This window comes from Misgurnus anguillicaudatus, chromosome 24 (assembly GCF_027580225.2).
Source record: "Misgurnus anguillicaudatus chromosome 24, ASM2758022v2, whole genome shotgun sequence".
In the NCBI taxonomy this organism is placed as follows: Eukaryota; Metazoa; Chordata; class Actinopteri; order Cypriniformes; family Cobitidae; genus Misgurnus; species Misgurnus anguillicaudatus.
In genome coordinates, this window is record NC_073360.2 from 21690518 (window position 1) to 21710561 (window position 20044).

A 20044-nucleotide genomic window follows, 5' to 3' on the forward strand; every position below is an offset into this window, starting at 1 on the left:
GTTTAAAATTGTGTTTAAATTAAATAATTGTAATAAGTATAAACCAAATTATAAAAATATATTTCAAAAATAAGATACTTTAGCATTATTTTTGTTGAAACTTTTCCTATAAACAAATTTCACAAATATAGTAGAGGTCAACCAATATGTTTTTTATGGCTGATGCCGATACCAATATTAAGAAAGCTGTATGGCCGATATAAGGCCAATATAATGTTATCACAGTAAATAAGAGATAAACAAAAAATTGGTCAAACTAAAAAAACATTAGTTACTAGAGCTGGGCATAGACTAATCCAGATTAATCTCATACAAAATAAAAGTAGTTTTTGCATACCATATGATTTTGTGCTGTGTGTAATTATTATGTATATATAAATACACACACATTCATATTTAAGAAACATTTAGACTGCACGATTTGGGTAAGTTTTCCCATTGCGGTTATTGATGCTAATATTGCGATGTGCGATTGCGGTTAGAATAAATGGTATCATAAGTCAACTTGATGGGTTTTAAGGAAAATTCACACACAGTTTAGTGATAATGCTAAAATGTGTATTTGTAAAACTAGAAATGTTTTCGTATTGCCACGTGATGTAGCAACTGCTCAGTGTCAGTAATCCTAAATCCAAAATACCGCCATACAACAGACATAGAGTTTTTTTTTAGCTACCAGATCACTGTCAACCTCCTCTGCATCCATCTTCGCTCTGGTATTTCCGCGCTGCGCACACACAAGTGACGACGCACACCACACACGTTCATGCCACACATGCACTACTTTTTTGTTCGTTTTTCTTTCTTTTTTTAAACAGCAAGGAAAATCATCAAACTGTTATCAGAAAGTTTGTGTTAACAAATCCACACATTTATTTATTTAATATAATTGCAAAATTTTGCTGTCATATAATCACACAGGCTGACATCGCGATTGCGATGCGATTAATTGTGCAGCACTACTATATATATATATTTATATTTAATTATTTTGTATATATTTATATATATTCTAAATTATATGCAAATAAAAAAACAATGTGTATATATATGTATGTGTATGTGTGTTTAAAAATATATAATATTTAGATTAATCTATGCCCAGCTGTATTAGTTATGCATAACATTTCTAAATATACCCTTTTAAAGTACTTAAAACATATTTACAAGACATAATTAATGTGGATCTGACATCGTATGGTACTGTTTGAATAAGTGTGTTAAACTAGTGTGGTTTTATGTGTGACACAACATAAGGTCATTTTAAAAAGTGAATAATGATTGGTCATTTTACTGTCTGTCAGACTTTGACTTTACATTGAGTGACACTGAGTGTCTTTTTATTACAAACAACAAATGTAAGTAATAAAATAAAAAAAATCAAAATATCACCTGATATATTGGCCTCTGCAATATATTGTCCTATCACTAATCAGTAGTTGTTGGGATGATAGGATAATTGAAAACCATTTGTCAAATTTCAATGTAGTACAACCACAGGGTTAACTCTGCCAACATTGTGTTTTGAAGGCTTCCGACGTCAGACATTACCGCTGTACCAGTGGGGGCCATCTTCATGATCTTGCCTAGGCCCTTACAACCCCTAGGCGCATTAAAACTTGCCTTGCAAATAGACAATGATTGGTTGTACCCCAATTTTTGAATTTTTAATCAAATGTACTGACATTTTGTTCAATAAACAAAACTTTAAAAACACATTGTTCCTGATTAAAAATATGCATTACATTTATTTTTAAAAGATCTGAGACTATCTGAAATCACTAAATTAAATCAAATTTAGATAGATGCTCCTAATCTCATTATTAGATTATAGCATAGATTTCACTGGCAGGATCATACTGTCAATACTGTATATGGCACGGCTCCATCTGGGTGTGTTGCCTACTCAGACTGCTGGCACCAGTAAAGCTTTTGTTCTCAGTGTATTCTTAATGCCTTAAGAATGGACAGTCCGTGGTCAAATTAATGCCATTGTGTTTTATATAAAGTGCATCAGGTTTACAGGAGAGCTTTTTTTACAGGTACGCTGTTTTTCTGATTGGGTTGTGGATGGTAAGAAAACATTGCTATAAAATAATGCATTTCATAAGATAAATATTAACTAAATAACTAAATAAATAGATGCATTGACTTTCAAAAAAGGGGCAAAAGGCTGGGGTTTTAAATTAAAACCAATGGTGTTAATACAGCTAATACTAACATAATATTTAGCTCCACATTGTTTGCTCCTGCTGTTACTTGTGTATTTAAGTTGTCGCTTTTCCTGTTCAGTCTGTCATCTGCATATTCTTTGGTACATGCTGTTCACTGTAATTTTGATACATTTAAATGTAAGGACAACTACGTTTACTTTTGTAATAAACAATTTTTCTACTCTGTTGAATCGCCATTTTACTCTCAATGTACATTGTAAAATCTGACCCGTGTAGCAACCACTGGTATAGACATCAATGGAGTCTAAACAGGATATATAAAAACAACTACTAACTACCTGTATTGTATTTTAGGAATGTGGCTATTTTGTAAAACAAGGTTTCCACAAGTGTCACACCCACGCAGGATTCAATGACAATGAAAGTGACTTTTTGCTATGCAGGAAGTGAGTGTCCCAGAATAATCCTTGAAAAAGACAGGACCACCTCTGATAGCCTTGGGTGGACAGTGAGAAAACAAAGGGTCTGCATGACAAATGCATGACAGATTTTTGTGCTGACGTGACCTTTAAGCATGAATCTAACCATCACTGTACATAGTTTTTGTGCCCATGTGCCCTTATTTGTGATTGAGTGATTGTGGTAGTATTGTGATGATATAAATGTGATAAAAGCATGTTACACGTGTGCTTTTAACTGCTCATGCTCATTAATGAAGCTCAGAGAGGATTGTCTATATCTGTCTCCTTCCCCTGAGTGCTGATTCCAACTGAAATACTAAAATTGAAACCGAGCTCACATAACGGCTTGAGTTAGAGCGAGTACCACTGCATGCATTATAAATGAGAAATCTCCTGCACAGCCAGCTCCTGCCCATTCAGCAAAAGTCATGCACATTTTATTCACCGTGGGTTAAAAATGAACTAAAGAAACATCTGAAATTAAATTAAAACATTTTTCCGTCAACAATCAAAATGGACTACGGACAGGGCCTATCAATATCAAAATATGACGGAAATAACTTTAAACACTTACATAACTTTACTATCTTTAAAAACAATCACTGTGGTAACCCCTCTGAGGTCACAACCCACCCATGCATAAATACTATAAATCAGAACTGAACAAGTAAATGTCTTAGCACCAGAATCACAGCAAACACTGTGCTGGATTCCCCATTCCTGCATGCATTCATCGCACGTATAACACGCTAAACCCGTTTCTACATGTTACTATGCTCGTAAATTGACGATAATGTAGAGAAACATCTGCTGTTTTCCGTCCTTCAGATAGCATAGATGGACTGTGACATCAACCCTACATGGCTGTTTTACAGGAATTAAAATAAACATCTTTATATGATAAGCACATGCTTAGACTGCCGCCAGCTTTTATAAATCTATGTGGGAGCAAAGGTCTGGTTATGGCAATGCTGTAAAAACATAAGCAGGGCCTGGGCCTGCACTGTTGCAGTGGGTTTGCAGACACATTGCACCATTAACTGGCTCTAGATGATGGTTTGCTGTTTGAGGAACCCTTGACCACATCCTGTTGCCTTCCTTTACATTTACATGTATGCACTGGCAGATACTTCCTCAGACATTTCCTGTTGTAAGGGGCTAAGTTAAATTTACCAAGTTCGGTCAGGTGCATTGGTATTTTAAGCACTCTTTTATCTCATTGTTTGGGTGTGATGTCGGTGAACGAGATGCCGTTTGATCAAAGCTCTGCCTTTGTTTTGTTTACTCTTCTTTGTTTACTCATTGATAGAGTTTCATAATTCCACCTGCAGATTTAGGTCAAATTTAATGTCATGATGTTTAACCTTTTAAGCGTCACCCCACCCTATTGAGTTAAATCTGCACTCTTGGAGCTTTCAAACAATATACAGTTTGTCATGATTAGATAAGAATTCATATGCAAACATTGAAGTAAATGTAGTCGTCCTGCTGGTGGTACAGTGACATTTAGCAGAAAATGTTTTGAGGCACACTCTCTTCATAAATGAATCAATTACTCTCCCTACATAATTTATTTTATAAAACACTGTTAAAATGTCTATTCTGGAGGCTTAGACCTTTCCAACGATATATAGTTTGTAGTGATAGATTAAAATTTACATCAACAATATTAATGTAGTAAAGATCAATAAAATGTTCAAACGTTTCTGTACATTTGGCTGAGCATCTATAAACTGAAATTCTTAGGCTGACCCGCTCTTCTGTTTTACAGAGTTCACATGAGGAGACAAACTGGATCACAGCCACTGGATGTCTAATAAAGTTGGCCACGGCACTGAAAGCGACTGGTTTGTGAAGGTACTACGGTACAGATATCCATGGTGACAGACATTTAGCAACAGCATGCGATTCATGTATTCATAGAGGATTTTAACACAAAATCACAAAATTCCAACCGTCCCTGGCTCAGAGAGTAATGTGAGTTATTTAAAAAGTGTTTATTTCATAGTCCTGTGTTGCATTTTTGCCCCTTCACCTGACTCTGGTTGTGTTTTTGTGGTTGTGCATTTGTTTAGCTGTTCTCTCTCTCTCTCTTTCATTTAAATATTTTTGTAATTAAAAGAGTTAATATCTCTCTCTCTCTCTCTCTCTCTCTCAGTTCCTAAAGAGAGTATTAAAGGGATAGTTCACCCAAAAATAAAAATTCTGTCATCATTTACTCACCCACATGTTGCTCTAAACCAGTATGAGTGTAAGATATTTTGAGAAATGATGGTAACCACACAGTTGACAGTACCTATTGACTTCCATAGTAGGAAGAACAAATACTATAGAAGTCAATGGGTACCATCAACTGTATGCTTACCATCATTTTTATAAAAGTATCTTTGTTTGTGTTAATTAAAATAAAGAAACCCATACAGGTTTAGACACACTTGAGGGTGAGTAAATTGAAGAGTTTGGTTCCAAAACACATCCATTTTGACTAATTTGGGTAAAAATGTGTTTTCTATATCAAGAAAGTGACAAAATGAAAACCACTATTTAACCATAAAAATCCATACTTTGATTTTCAAAGATTTACTTTTTCTGCAAAATGCTCTAATTGCAAAACTCTATTGAATCAATATATAAATGTGCATTCATATTTGCCATGATATATTCATTTAGTTGACAAGTGGTATACACTGATAAAAAAAACAAACATTAATGGCATTAATCAAAACACCTAAGGGGATCGCACACTGGCCGCGCAGCTCAGCGTCGCGCCGCCTCGCGTCTAGAATAGATATGTATAAAGGCTAGATGTCTCGCCCACGCTGCTGGCCAATTGAGTGGAACGTCCGCATTTTGGCGGCCAACTTACCACAAGGCGCTCGCTCACTCGTAGCATTAAGCATTTTAATGATGCAGGTACTTTTAAATGACCATAACTTGCTTAATTTTTTACCGATTTTTAAACGGTTTGGTTTGTTATAAACATCAAAGATGTATCTACGACACTGCATACTTATACTAAAAATAAATAAAAAATTCATGAAACATGTTAAAGCATCCAGAATTATAGCCACGTTAATAACATTTGTAAAAAACCAAACCGTTTGAAAATCGGTAGAAAATTGAGCAAGTTATGGTCAATTAAAAGTAACTGCACCATTAAACTCAATGCTTGAGCGAGCTGTCTGAGGTAAGATGGCCGCCAGGTGATGCCGTTAGAGACTCCGCCGTAAGACATCTAGCCTTTATACATATCTATGGCGTCTAGGACAACTTGGGGGTATCGTAAACCGGAAGTGCACATTAAATAGCGCAAGCTTAGTTAGATAGCGTCTACTTTAAAATGCAAAATATATGCTAGCAGCTAATGTTAATCGCTAAAGATTTGGAACAAATATAATGTTATTTAATGTTAAACTATGTGAGTGGCACTATGTGGCGAGACAGGGATTTGACAGGCAACTTCTTGAGTCAAAGCTGGGCGGCGCGGACAGGCGCCACCTGGCAGCGCCGGTGTGCGTATACTCATAGAAAACAATGTGTTTGATTTTTTTTAGAACAGCGCGGCGCTGCGTGGTGCTGAGCTGCGCGGCCGGTGTGCGATCCCCTTTACTTTATCATACTAAGAACACTGTCATATCCTTGACACGTCGTCGCTGAACTTTTTTGATATTTTGGTCCTGCTCGATTTTTGTTGGCTTCGAGTAAAATAATGGAAAAATTTTCATAAGATCCTCTGGGGTCAATGTGTTAGCATGACAGAAGCTCAATGCTGTCGTGTGAGAACAAGCAATAGCCATAATTTTTCCTTCGCCCGAGTGCCTATCACGTAATTTATTCGATTTTCACCACAGGTTTATCAATGCCATCAAAAATACAATTTTGTTTGTTTGTTGATCACAAAGTATAAAATAGATGAGGAAAACTATAGGATTCCGTGTGTACTCAAGCGTCATCATTAATGTTTACAATGCGTGAAATGGTGGGCTGTGATTTTTTGAGCGGATTTATTGCATTCTGCAGAGGAGGAGGAGTGCCGTTTATCGCGTTTTGGAGAAAAGGGAGAAAAGATGACAGAATAACACAGCAGATATTGGATTTTGCGTAAAATGAAGAATTTACTTTTTAAAACTGACCAAATACAAGACTTTTGGGTTTTTTTTCTGAAGTTTATCGCGTTTTAGAACCAAATGACAAATGGGTGAGTTATCCCTTTAATCCACATCAGAGTGATGAATGTGTCTGATTAGCCAGAAAACAGAAAGTCACACATCAGGTCCACTGCCCTCCAGGGACCCGACACCCCTCACTGGTAAATGGATTCAACTGTTGCAGCTGTTTATTGAAAGCAGTACTTTTAAACTGGTGAATTTTGCATTGGAAGTCTGCACCCAATGAATTGCAAACAGCAGAGCAAAAACCTAACCATAATACCACATGCATAGTTAAGATGCTACTTTCAAAAAGGAGAAAACATTTGCTATTGAAAACAAACGCATCCAACCGAGCTCTATTTTGGCTGAAATATAGATTATATATTAGGTCACAAAAGTGGCCCATACATTAAACATGGAAGGAAGCAAAAAAGAAGCAGAATTATGTTAATCCATTACAAAAAAATACAGTTTTGTTAAAATGGTTTATCTTTTAAAAATGTAGCTCAGACCAAGTGCAAAAATGATGGCATCTGCCCTTTCTTTTAATGGCCAAGGCAAGTGCACAATAAATGAACAGTCTGAAACGATTCCTGTTTGTTGTGTGACTCTGGGCAAAAGCTATAGTGGTTAAGGGTTGTACGAATCAAGTGCTCACAGAACACACATTTACTGTACATGAATGTTGAAAATGAGAGGATGAAGCTTTTCCTCTTTCCATTTATGTGCTTGTTTGTTCCTGTAGCTGTAGCTGATAGAGCATTGCACCGACAACACCAAGGTCATGTTTTTCCCCAGAAGATGCAAATATCAAAAGAATGCACATTTTTAAGATAAAAGTGTCTGCTATGTAAATGCATCTATTTGTTCCTCTAAAACCAAGAACAACATTACAGAACAACAATCAAATCCAACAGGATCTTTAAACATGTCCAGTACCCTCCCACAAATGTTATGTAAACCTTGTTAATGCTGTTAAGCATTGACGCTTTGTTTAAAGTCGACAGTGATTTGCAATACAACCCTCTACCAAATCACTGGCCCTGTTGTCAGCCTGAAGTAAACCAGCATAAAGATCCCTGCTGTATTCTTTAGAGTTATAATGGGTTGTGTTTCATCAAAGCAGGATCCAGAAGTTCTGATACTTGTTTGCTTCAATGTATTATGTGTGTGACTGGTTACATAAACCAACTCAAAACTGAACAACACAAAACTATACTGTACGAGCACAAGCAATCTTTCATTATTCTCTTTGATCCTCCTTTAAAGGGTGTCAGCGCATTGTGGGTTAGCTCAACCCTTAACTCATAAAAGCAGACAGATAAAAAGAAAGTTATGAAACTAAATCTGATTTAAAGGAATAGTTTTTGTCTTAAATAGGCTGATTTTAGCTGGTCTACCAGGTTTTAGATGGTTTAATCTGGTTTTAAAGAGGATTTGACCTACACCAGCTTGACCAGTTTTGCCAGGCTTGAGGGACCAGCTTAAACCAGCTGCTTCCAGCTTAAACCAGAAAAGAGCAGCCAACCATCTTAGGCAGGCTTTAGAAGTGGTTTCAGCCGGGCAAATGAAAAATCATCATTAACTCAACCTTATTATTTTTCAGTCACCCACATGACTTATGCCCAGATTATTTGTGTGTATAAGATTGTGTATTTATGTTTTGGACATTTTTGTGGGGTAATGACTCAATAACAATTTCAGTTGTGTCAGGAGCTTTGTTTCTCTACGTGGAAAGCTTAAATAAATCTCTCTGGACTTCAACATCAGTGTAAAATGTGTGCGGGGCGATAAAAGGATCTGAAATGAGCTGTGACTGATTGCATGTGCATGTGCTTAACTCTACAACCTCAAATAAACTGTCTGCCCTTTAGTTGGCATGTGGAAACTTTCTTTTTTAACACAATCTCCTGCTGCTATGTATCAGATTATGTAGGATTCAGGTGGCAAGGAGACTGTTTATCCAAAAATGATAATGATATACACATATAAACCAGAATGACTATGGTGTTTTTCAATATAGTGTAAGTGGATAGTGATTTATCATGCCTTTATCAACATCGTAAGCTAAATTCTATGATCATGACATTTTGGGTAAGTTGATCTAGGAAAAACGTTCCTGCTCATTTTTTCTATATCTCCTGGCTCATGGGAAATTATTATAATTTTTCACTGTGGTGGAAATCTCACACACGCTGGGACTGGCAGAAAAATGAAAGAATTAAAGAAATGATTAAAGTATTGTTTTAAAGGGAGGATTTAGGGGACGTTTTCATAAAGTTTTCAACCAAAACGGAAATCTTTTTTTATCCGTTTTGGCTGTCCGAAGTGCAGGTTTTTAAAAATAAATGCATTATCATATTCATGTAAATGACAAAAACACAAATATGTTAAAACAGTTAAGTCATGCACATGCATAATCGTATGTTTACATGCATAAATTCTTGACAACCATAACAACAATGGTGGTCTACAGATGCTTTCATCTGGTCCGAAGTTAACTTCCTGTCTCTGTTTGCTTATCGGCCTGACTAGTGGCTAATCTGACCTCTGCAACAAATACTCTGTCAACAATAAAAATGTGATGGCAGTTTATTAACTCTTTTCCAACAAAGTTTACAAAAAAGCTTCAAAGTCCAGGGTCCCTTGTGGTAATAAATCTACCTCATCATCCATTCACACAAAATTGTTTGATGCTTTTGCAGTCTTGACAGTTTGTATTTATTGCTCTGTATAAGAATGTGTGTGTGTGCAGGCACATCGTCCTTCTTTACAAAGTAACATTGCCATCTACTGACCTGACACGCATAATAAAAAAAATGTTGGCCTTTATTTCGATCCCATAGACTTAAAAAAAGATGGACAATAGACGGCACTTTCTTCAATTGTAATGAACTGAACGTAAAATGTACGACGATGGGCACTGCCATGTTATGTGAGACTATCGGTTTGGTGCCAGAGCATGCGCAGAATGAATCCTCCGTGGAGCCCGGAGGCGAAGCTGCGGTATCAAACTTCTGCGGTATCAAACGTTTGCGTGCCCAATTCAACCCTTGAACTTCTTATTTGACTGGCTTGCTAAAATAAGGTAAGTTAAATACAACTCATGTTGTCAGTGTAAAATAACACAGAAATCTGAGAATCCGATCAGAGAAGCTGTCAATCACAAATTTCAATCGTAACGACACGCCCTGTTTCTATAGCATCAAATTACTAGCTAAAATGAAACTTATCACAAAAATGAACAATTAAACATATATCAGCCTGAACGCAAAGGTAAACTTTTCAGTTTTTAGTACAATCGTTGCCATGTAAATGTGCCCTTAATATCTTGTGCTCCAAAACAGCCTGGCACAGAATAAATAACAGATCCAACTCCCTTTCTTACTATAACACAATGACCAAGATCAAAGCATAACCACAAACAACAGTAACAAACCTTAAAAGAATACGTCACCCAATATTAAAAATTCTGTCACTTTTAACTCATCCTCATGTCTTTCAAAGCTTTCTTCTGTCAAACACAAAATAAGTCACGTGGACTATTATGATTCAGGTCACCATTCACTTGCACTGTATTGAAAAGAGGAGTGTAAACCTTCTCCTATTTTGATAAACTTAAGAAAGAACGTCATATAGGTTTATAACTACAGTACAGAGGGAGTAAATAAAAAATGAATGCTTATTTTGGGGTCAACTGTTTTTGCCAGTTCAGAAATCACTTTGCATTAAGGGGGCGTGTACACCAAAGGGGGCGTGTACACCAAAGCTTTTACGCCCGCGGCCGGTGTATGTTTTTAATTATTTCCAATGGAAGCTCTGCGTTTTTCAAAAAAGCCAGCATCTAACGTTTTTTTCTTGCACTTAGGGTTTGTGCACACCAAAACTTTTAAACGCAGTTGAAAACGCCTGGAGGACGCTGAATGCCAGCTGTTTTTCAGCTAAGTGCCAGCTTTCTTCAGCTGAGCACTTTGGTAGCTCTGATACTTCAGCTGTGAGCCGGTTGATTGCTGTGGTAATGTCTCGCCCCTCTTTCACTGTGACTGGACGGCCATGTGAGAACTGACATTGACGAGCTGAGCTTTTCAACCAAAGTTGAGTATTTTTCTACTCTCGGCGCTTAGCACTGAGCGCAGAAAAACCACAGAACAATATTTTCAGCGCAGAAGAAAACCGCTATCTGCTGGCTTTTTAGAAAAATATGAGCTTCCATTGGAAACAATTGAAAAAATGCGCCGGCCGCAGGCTTAAAAGCTTTGGTGTGCATGCCCCCTTAAAGCCAGCGCACGTTGGTTTTTCCACGCTCGGCGCTATGCGCCAAGAATTACAAAATATTCAACTTTGGGTGAAAAGCTCAGCTCGTCAATGTAATTTCTCACACGGCCGTCCAATCAAAGAGGGGTGGGATAAACATCACAACAACCAAGCGGTTGTTCAGCGACTGATAAACTAAGCATTAGTATCATAGCAACCAAAGCGCTCAGCTGAAGAAAGTTGGCAGTCGGCTAAAAAAAAAGCTGGCGGTCGGCGTTTGCTGGACGTTTTCAGCCGAGTTTAAAAGCTTTGGTGTGCATACACTTTAAAGAGAATGTGCTTGGGAAGATCTGTCTGTTCTCTGCTGACAACTTTTCTAAATTATTTCTTGGTGTTTTCTCTGTAGTCACGTACACATCATTCACATCAGCCTCAAATCAAGGACGGAAAGCACGTATCAAAGAATGGAAAAGCATATCTCTAACATGATCGATTCTTAAACGGACATAGATCCACAAATGCCTCAGATACCACCACATTCTCCTTGAATTTATGATCTGCTGTCATGAAATGATGAGTTTGTTTTCTTAAATACTTTTTGTGGGATTGGACTTTTGTGCTGTATGACTTTCCCGTGTAACTAAGACGTTCTGATCTAGGATCTGTCTCCCTAGAGTCGCAGTCTGTCTTATCTGGTAAAAGCCAAAAGAAACACAGACCTCTGGGAAACTCGTGGTAAGGCTTTCCCTTGCTGTTTTTGTCCCCACACACTAAGGACAAAAAAATACATTGTGACACAGTACAGGTACCCAGCAAGCAATTTTGCGTCTAATAGACGTCTAGTAGCCGTCTAAACACCCCCCTGACGTCTAGGCTAAAACAAGGCTAATTTTGGGCTGTCAGTGAAAATCTAGTAGACGTCTATCATAGCCCAATAATAGACTAGCCGTTAAATAGACGACTATTAAACGTCTACATATATACGTCTAATAGACGGTGAATGTGGGTCTAGGCTAAAACAAGGCTAATTTTGGGCTGTCAGTGAAAATCTAGTAGACGTCTATCATAGCCCAAAAATAGACTAGCCGTTAAATAGAAGGCTATTAAATGACTACACATATGTGTCTAATAAACAACAAAAGAATGGCTAAAGAATTCTTTTTAATCCATTAAAACAGGTTCTCATAAACATACAATCATGCAATTTATTACAAAAAATATTGTTAATACAATAGAAATTCAGATAAGACAAAATGATAAGAAAAACTACTTTTAACAAAAAGAATAAAACAGTAACAAAATAAAGGAATAAATAACAAAATACAATTTTAAAAATGAAATAACATCTAAACATTAACAAACTATCTTCAGTTCACTTCAACTTATTAATTGTACTAATTTCTATACACCACGTCCTCCCTGGTGCCTGTTTGAAATGCCCCCATTGGCATCCTTCACTTCCAGTTCTGTTGCTGCTGGAAAGTTGTTCAACACAGCATCTGCCAAATATGAAAAGAATGCATGAGACAAGTATTTTGCTTTATATTAAATGTGATAGTCATTCTCTTTCGAAGAAGTCATATATAAATATTGACAGGCAACAGTAATCATACCGTTCTCATTACTACAAACACAAGTGCATGTTTCTCTGTGTGTGTTTAATGACAATTTGGAACTAGCAAAAGAGGCTTAAAGGCAGGGTATCTGATTTTGATCCAGAAACATTTTAGTTATGCTGGTTGAAAGTCTCCTCAAGTCTTGATAGCAATCACTATGTTAAGTTGTCTAATGTGTATTTTTATATATTTGTGTCATCTGTAAAAGGCGTAGGACCAAAAAACGTTCAACAAATCATTGAACCCCGACCCAATGCAATATTTGGACATGGGCCAGTTACCAGTTTAAAGGTATACCGAGATTTTCAGAGTCAAGGTTTTAAAAACCACAAAAAATTTCTGTGATACCGTTTTCAATGTATGAACTGTGTTTACACAAAGTGAATTAAATCATGTAATTGAATTCATGTTTACATTTACAACTGAAAGAATATTATCATTTAAAGGCTTTATTTTATACTGGCATAAACGTTGTTTGTTGTTTAAAAATAAAATGTATTGTGTCCAGTTGAAAAGTTGATGTTTTAATATGCAGACATTTGAAAATAACACATTTTAGTGTCACAATGGCAATACCGCAACACCGTGGTATTTTTGCTTATGGTTATCATCCAGAATCTCATTCCGGCCCATGCCTAATTGGACGCATTAAATTTTTGCCCCTCTTCTGTGAACGTGTTTTGCATGCCACTTCACACCCTGTTCAAACATTTTGAAACAACAAAAAAAAAACATCTGGATGAGCAAAGAGCAAAAACCCAAATTAACATTGGTAACTTCACTGCTCTTCTGCAAGATGGAAACAGCTACAGGTCTGAAAGGGTCGTTGCAGTGTTTCTTTTGGAAAGGTAGGTATACAGTGTGATTCTATTTTGATGGATTCAGATTGTATTTTAATGAAACGTGTTGCTTATGTAGTTTGTGTTCCTTTACGAATTAGTGCAATGATATTTATCTTTTCAAATTTCTAAACGTGCTGTTTTTAATTTGGTTATTTTGGTAATGTTATTCACTTTGTCAGTCTTACTGGTTAATGAGATAGGAGTGTGCTTCTGGTTGGTGCGTGTAGGCTAAAGTTAGTATTTTTCAAAATCAAATACCCTGCCCTTTAAAGGAATAGTCTACCCTTTTGCCATATTAAACTATGTTATTACCTCAACTTAGACAAATTAATACATATCTATCTTTTTTTAGTGCGTGCACTGTGCCGCGCGTCGTGAATGTGTTGGCATTTGGCCTGGACCCATTCATTCCTATGGTACCAAACAGGGAAGCCACCAAACACTTGCGTGTTTTCCCTATTTAAGGACTGTTACATGAGGAGTTATACCAGTAAGTATGGTGCCACAAAATAAAACTTTTTTTGGTACCATAGGAATGAATGGGGCTAGACTAAATGCTAACACATTAACAACACACTGTACAGTGCACGCATTGAAAAAGATAGGTTAATTCGTCTAGGTTGAGGTAATAACATAGTTTAATATGGCAAAAGGGTAGACTATTCCTTTAAGATGCCAAGCATAAAATATTCACAATACAATCTTATGGACATAAAACATCTAAACAATATTGTATGGGTGAGTTAACTGTTGTATCGGCAAAGAGTCATTTAATCTGGGGCTTTTAATATTTAGAAAATATTAAGGCAGTACCGGACTGTTGTCAATTACTCCTCACATGGCCTAATGTCATATTAAAAGTATTATTTTGTGAAACACCATTCAGCCTAAAACTACATACAAACACACTTACCTTTAATAACTGAGAACTGATGTTATTCAAATGCTTGCTTCTGCAGTGGACCACCACCATTCATGTTGAACTTTGAAATTAATGAATCTTAGTGAACTCTAAAATACAAAAGATAATGTCGTTAACAGTTGCAGACTGACATATTTTTTTGAGACCACATGAAAGACTGCGTTGACACCACAATGTCTGATTAATATTGCATGTTTATAGAATTTACCTGTCCAGCATTCTTCCGGCACGGTCTCTCAAGTTTCTCCCTCCAGTTTCACACAGCTTTGACACCTGAATAGCACATGCATATGTCAGTAATTGTACAGTAATGTATGCTTCAGTGTACAAGTGTTTACCAACCTTAAAGGTTAATGCCCACTGACCTGCAAGTTTTCCCTCACTAACACAATAAAACTCTTTTTTCCAACAAACTGAAGGCCTGTAAGTTAAATCCATATGGAAAAATAGCTTTCCCCCACAATCTCTCTCTGTATGCATAATTGTAAAGCACAACTGCCCACATTACTGTAAGCAACACAGTAATAACTTAGCTAAGTTACTGCTGTTACTAAAAAGCAGCCTACAAATCACTCATGTTAATCTTCAGTGTAACGTTACATAGACTCATTTACCTCCACTATTTTATTACATTGCAGGTTGTACTGTTTAGGTTTTATAAAACATGGGTTACTTACTCTAACGTTAAGTTACCCGCAAGAATGTCGCGATTCCAACAACAAATAAAGTAAATACATTTTAAACACATGTAAAATAAAATAATAAAAAACACTTACAAGATCAAACGCGTGTGGAAGATTGCTTTCCTCCTGGCTGCTCGCTGTTGATTTTCAAACAGCGGAAATCTTTCTCGCGAGATTTGGCCTCGTGTTTGTGTACTGCAGCTGCCATCTAGCGGTTCGGAGTTGTAACTGGATTTTGTTTATCAATAATGAATGTTATGCGTGACAGCAGATATTCAGATAAGATAAATAAAACCCAAACATCTTGAATTCACTGGTGTCTTTGCATGCCTGATGAAATATCATACATCTTGCAAGTTATTTTGGCAAAAACAAAATTTTATTAAATTCAAGGTTATTCTGGGCTAAACATGGTTTGTTCGTAGTCGGTCTATTTATGAGCTAAATAGTGGCTATGTACGACGGTGCATAAAACACTTTAAAGAAATTAAACAAACCTTGTAATCGCTGTTAACTTTGCTTACACAATGAAATACCATACATCTCACAAGTTATTTGGCAAAAACCACATGTAATTAAATTAATGGTTATTTCTGGGCTAAACGTGGGTTTTTCGTAGTCGGTCTATTTGTAAGCTAAATAGTGGCTAAGTACAGACGGTGCATAAAACACTTTAAAGAAATGAAACAAAATACCGTAATCGCTTTGAACTTTGTTTACATGATTAAATATCATACATCTCACAAATCATTTTGGAAAAACAACATGTAATTAAATTCATGGTTATTTCTGGGCTAAACCTGGTTTATTCGTAGTCGGTCTATTTATGAGCTAAATTGTGACTACGTACAGACGATGCATAAAACACTTTATAGAAATGAAACGAAATACCTTGTAATCGCTGTTAACTTTTCTTACATGATGAAATAGCATACATCTCACAAATTTTTTTGTCAAAAACCACATGTAACCAAATTAAAGTTTATTTGGGCTAGATATGGGCTAGGCACAGCCCGGCTATATCGGGTCTATACTGAAACGAGACGTTGAAATGACGGCTATTGCTTGCTGGGTAGTAGCAGCTTGACTTTTAGGACTTTTTATTGAGATTGGGATGCCCTATAGCAGCCACTAAGCAACCTCCAAGGAACTACCTAGCAACCATCCAGAGCACCTTAGCAAATTCTGAAAATAGTCATGCTAGCTCCAACACTAGCCATGTTTCCATCACCATGCTTTTATGCGCATTTTGAAGTATCACATCAAAAACGAGTGATCGAAACGGCAAATTTTTATTAAAAATCCCTGAATTCGGAAAAAAAAATTTACGCTCACTTGAGGTGGTTTTTGACTTGCGCGAAAAAGAGTAAATGGGAATAATGGGGGATGAAAACGCACTCTGACATAGCGAACACTAAACCCACGTGACTGACCGTCTAGCTGTTTATGCTGTCGTTGTCTGTACCATATATGCGGCTCGACCTCGTGGCAATGTCCTGCTAGTTCCTTCATCAAAAATTCAGCATTTCTTTTCTGTGCGCAACATTTAGTTTGGCAATTAAGCTGCACTGCTAATAATTTAATAACTTACCCCATTATGACTACATCTGTCTCCATATTCCAAGCGTGCCTTGTTTTGTTTACTGTTGGTTACTAGGTTACCAATAACACTGACATTCACTCTAACAACTTGATGGAAACGCACCTAATTCGCATTTGTTTGTTTTTCTTTTCTTGCTAAATTTGAAAACATTTGCTTCACGTTTGGATGGAAGAAAATGTAAAACTCTAACTGATGAGAGCTCAGATTGTCAAAAAATAGCTAATGATATTGACTGAATGTTTTTGGCATGTAACGTTATATTTAACAAATATCTTCACCTTAAATCCATGTAATCACAAGCCATGTTTCCATCCCCATGCTTTTATGCCAAATTTCTATTAAAAATCCCTTAATTCGAAAAATAGTTTTTACGCTCGCTTGAGGTGGTTTTTGATTTATGCCAAAAAAGAGTAAATGCGAATAATGGGAGATGAAAACGCATTCTTACATAGCGAACATTAACCCCACGTGACTGACCGTCTAGCTTTTCATGCTGTTGTTGCCTTTACCATACACAGTATATGAAGCTCGACGTTGTGGCAATGTCCTGCTAGTTCCTTCATCAAAAATTCAGCATTTCTTTTCTGTGCGCAACATTTAGTTCGGCAATTAAGCTGCACTGCTAACAATAAAGCCCCATTATGACTACATCTGTCTCCATATTCCAAGCGTGCCTTGTTTTGTTTACTGTTAGTTACTAGGTTACCACCTTCATTAGCTGGAACAACTTAATTGAAACGTACGCACGCACGCATTTGTTTGTTTTTCTTTTCTTGCTAATTTTGTAAAGATTCGCTTCATGTTTTGATGGAAGAAAATGTAAAACTCTAACTGATAAGAGTTTTTGGCATGCATATTGCTTCACCTTAAATCCGCGTAATCAAATTCACAAGCCATGTTTCCATCGCCATAATGTACTGCGCATTTTGAAGTATCGCATAAACGAGTGATCGAAACGCCAAATTTCTATTAAAAAGCTCTTAATTTGCAAACACGTTTAGGCTTGCTTGAGGTGGTTTTTGCCAAATTAATTTTGACGTAGCGAATATTAAATCCACGTTACTGACCGTCTAGCTGTTTCCGCTGGAGTTGTCTTTGCCATATATATGGGGCTCAACGTCGTCCCAATGTCCTTGCTGTGCCATAAAAAAATCCTCCATTTCTTCTTCTGTGCACAGCATTCAGTTTGGCAATTAGTAAACTGCACTGCTAATCAATTAATAACTTGCCCCATTGTGACTACATCTGTCTCCATGAAGTTTACTGTTTTGTTTACTGTTGGTTACTAGGTAACAAATACCACCGTCATTCCCTCGAACAACTTCATGGAAACGCAGCTAATTCGCATTTGTTTGTATTTGTATTTTTTTGCGAATTTTAAAAAGATTGGCTTCACGTTTGGATGGAAACCCAGCTAAGTTACTGTAGTTAGTTAGAAAATGTAGAACTCTTACTCATGAGAGCTCAGACGTAAAAAGCCGCTAAACATACCCACACACACACTTTTAGTCGAAAATGAGCTAATGATATAGACCGAATGTTTTTGACATGTATTATTATGTTAAACAAACACCCTCACCTTAAATCCGCGTAATCACAGTCTGCCACTCAGAAATACCGCGTTGTTTTCAGATTTCGCTGTCTCGTCGATTTGTTGTCAGTCTCCGCTTCGTGCATACAACCCGTGGCAGTCACGTGGACAACAGCTCCACCAAAAATGTGTAGTTTACTTTCTTTTATGGTTTCTTCATTTTTATATTCTGACTTTTATTATTTGCAAAGTTTCTAGTTGCATCTTTAGTGATTTTGCATGTCTTGTAGAATTTTTGGCGAATTTTTTTGCAGCTAAAGAGAGTCAAATTCGTTAATTAACAATAAAAATGACTAAAGTGACATTTGTGAAAATAAGGCATTTTAATTACTGACTAAAAACATTTTCATTGGCTTAAAAAATTACTTATTCTTTTTAAAATAGTTTAATTTAAACAGTTCATTTTACATTCTAATACATCGATTTTCACTAGGAAAATTATACATTTTTACAGCTGCTTTACAGAAAATGCAGTCCGTGAAGTATGCTGATATACAATCCAACACTATAGTCTACAGAAGATCTCAGTTTATCTCAGTCCGCACTTATATTGAGGAGAAAAACAAAATCAAAAGCTTTTAACTTGATTTAACAGACTATCAAAGTTCAGTAGTTTCCCAGTATTGTAAGAAGGAAGCTACAGGACTTACGTTAAACGGCATGGTGCCTGCCAAAAAAATAATACATCCATCTCCCTGCCTTTCTACCAAGAAACTGACGTCACTTGAAATATTCTATTCCCTCATCTGACAGTGAAGTGGATTTCTAAAAATACCCTCAATGAAGACATCCCCATGTATACAACATGTACAACACTGCATACGTGAAGTACAACACGCTTAGATTTCCAGTACAGTACATCCTAATCTCACTCTCCCTATCTGAGACAAAATCCTTTGTCTGTGTAATGTGCTTGTCTACATGAAGGTGTGACACGGTGAGCCTCTTATATTTTTATGATGCTCACACAAACAGTGACATAAAGATTGCTACACAATATTAGAGGAAATCTAAAAAAGTCCCACATAAAACCATCTGTAAAGAACATTCTGTGAAAATAACCTTAATATTGTCTGAGTAAGATCATGTTAAAGACTGAAATTGATGATTAAAATCAAACTTTAATGCTCCTAACCTCATAATTTGAAGACTTTCCCTCTGATTTCACAGATATGGTCTCATTTTTTTTTTTTTTTTGCTACATTTGACATGTTTAAAAAAAATCTGTCCCTCACAAATGTAACCAACCTCATGCATACAAACACAACCTTCCGGTAAGACTTGTTATGGGAAACTTTGCATGGCCATCTAAATATAAAATAGAACGCATCTATGACATCATAGTACTGATGTTAAACAACTCTCACCAGGCCACTAATACCATCTGCCCAATCCCACTAATCAGAGCTGAGATACTAACAGGTGAATTCTGTAACAGAGCTCATTAGCACCGAACACCATCTGCTTCTCTTACTTCCTGTATATTTCTGCTCAGGGAATAAATAGCAACCCCTATATAGGAAAGGGTGACAGACAAAGGCTGCTTTGACAGAGACATATGCTACGTGCACACTCATCCACATGTACTACCACATGAGATATAAACAGGTCTTTTTGTTTTAATCACAGCTGAAGGGAACATTATGTGTGATTACTGATATGGGATTTTCTGCTGCTATAGCTAGATAGCTTGCTTTGTTCCACTCAGAGGGCACTATGGAGCAAGATAGTGCATTCGATCATGGCA

The 20044-nt window shown here is 36.6% G+C and overlaps 1 protein-coding gene and 1 long non-coding RNA gene across 2 annotated transcripts in view; both read right to left on the reverse strand.

Annotated features, from left to right (window-relative positions):
* exo5 (exonuclease 5) overlaps positions 1 to 20044 on the reverse strand; it is a 37174-nt gene that overhangs the window by 4952 nt on the left and 12178 nt on the right. The window lies entirely within an intron of this gene.
* Positions 12185 to 15379, reverse strand: LOC129451824 (uncharacterized). Its single transcript, XR_012367763.1, has 4 exons — positions 15197 to 15379; positions 14629 to 14693; positions 14412 to 14509; positions 12185 to 12539 (listed from the first exon to the last, which is right to left on the reverse strand). It is a non-coding gene; the product is annotated as an uncharacterized lncRNA (long non-coding RNA).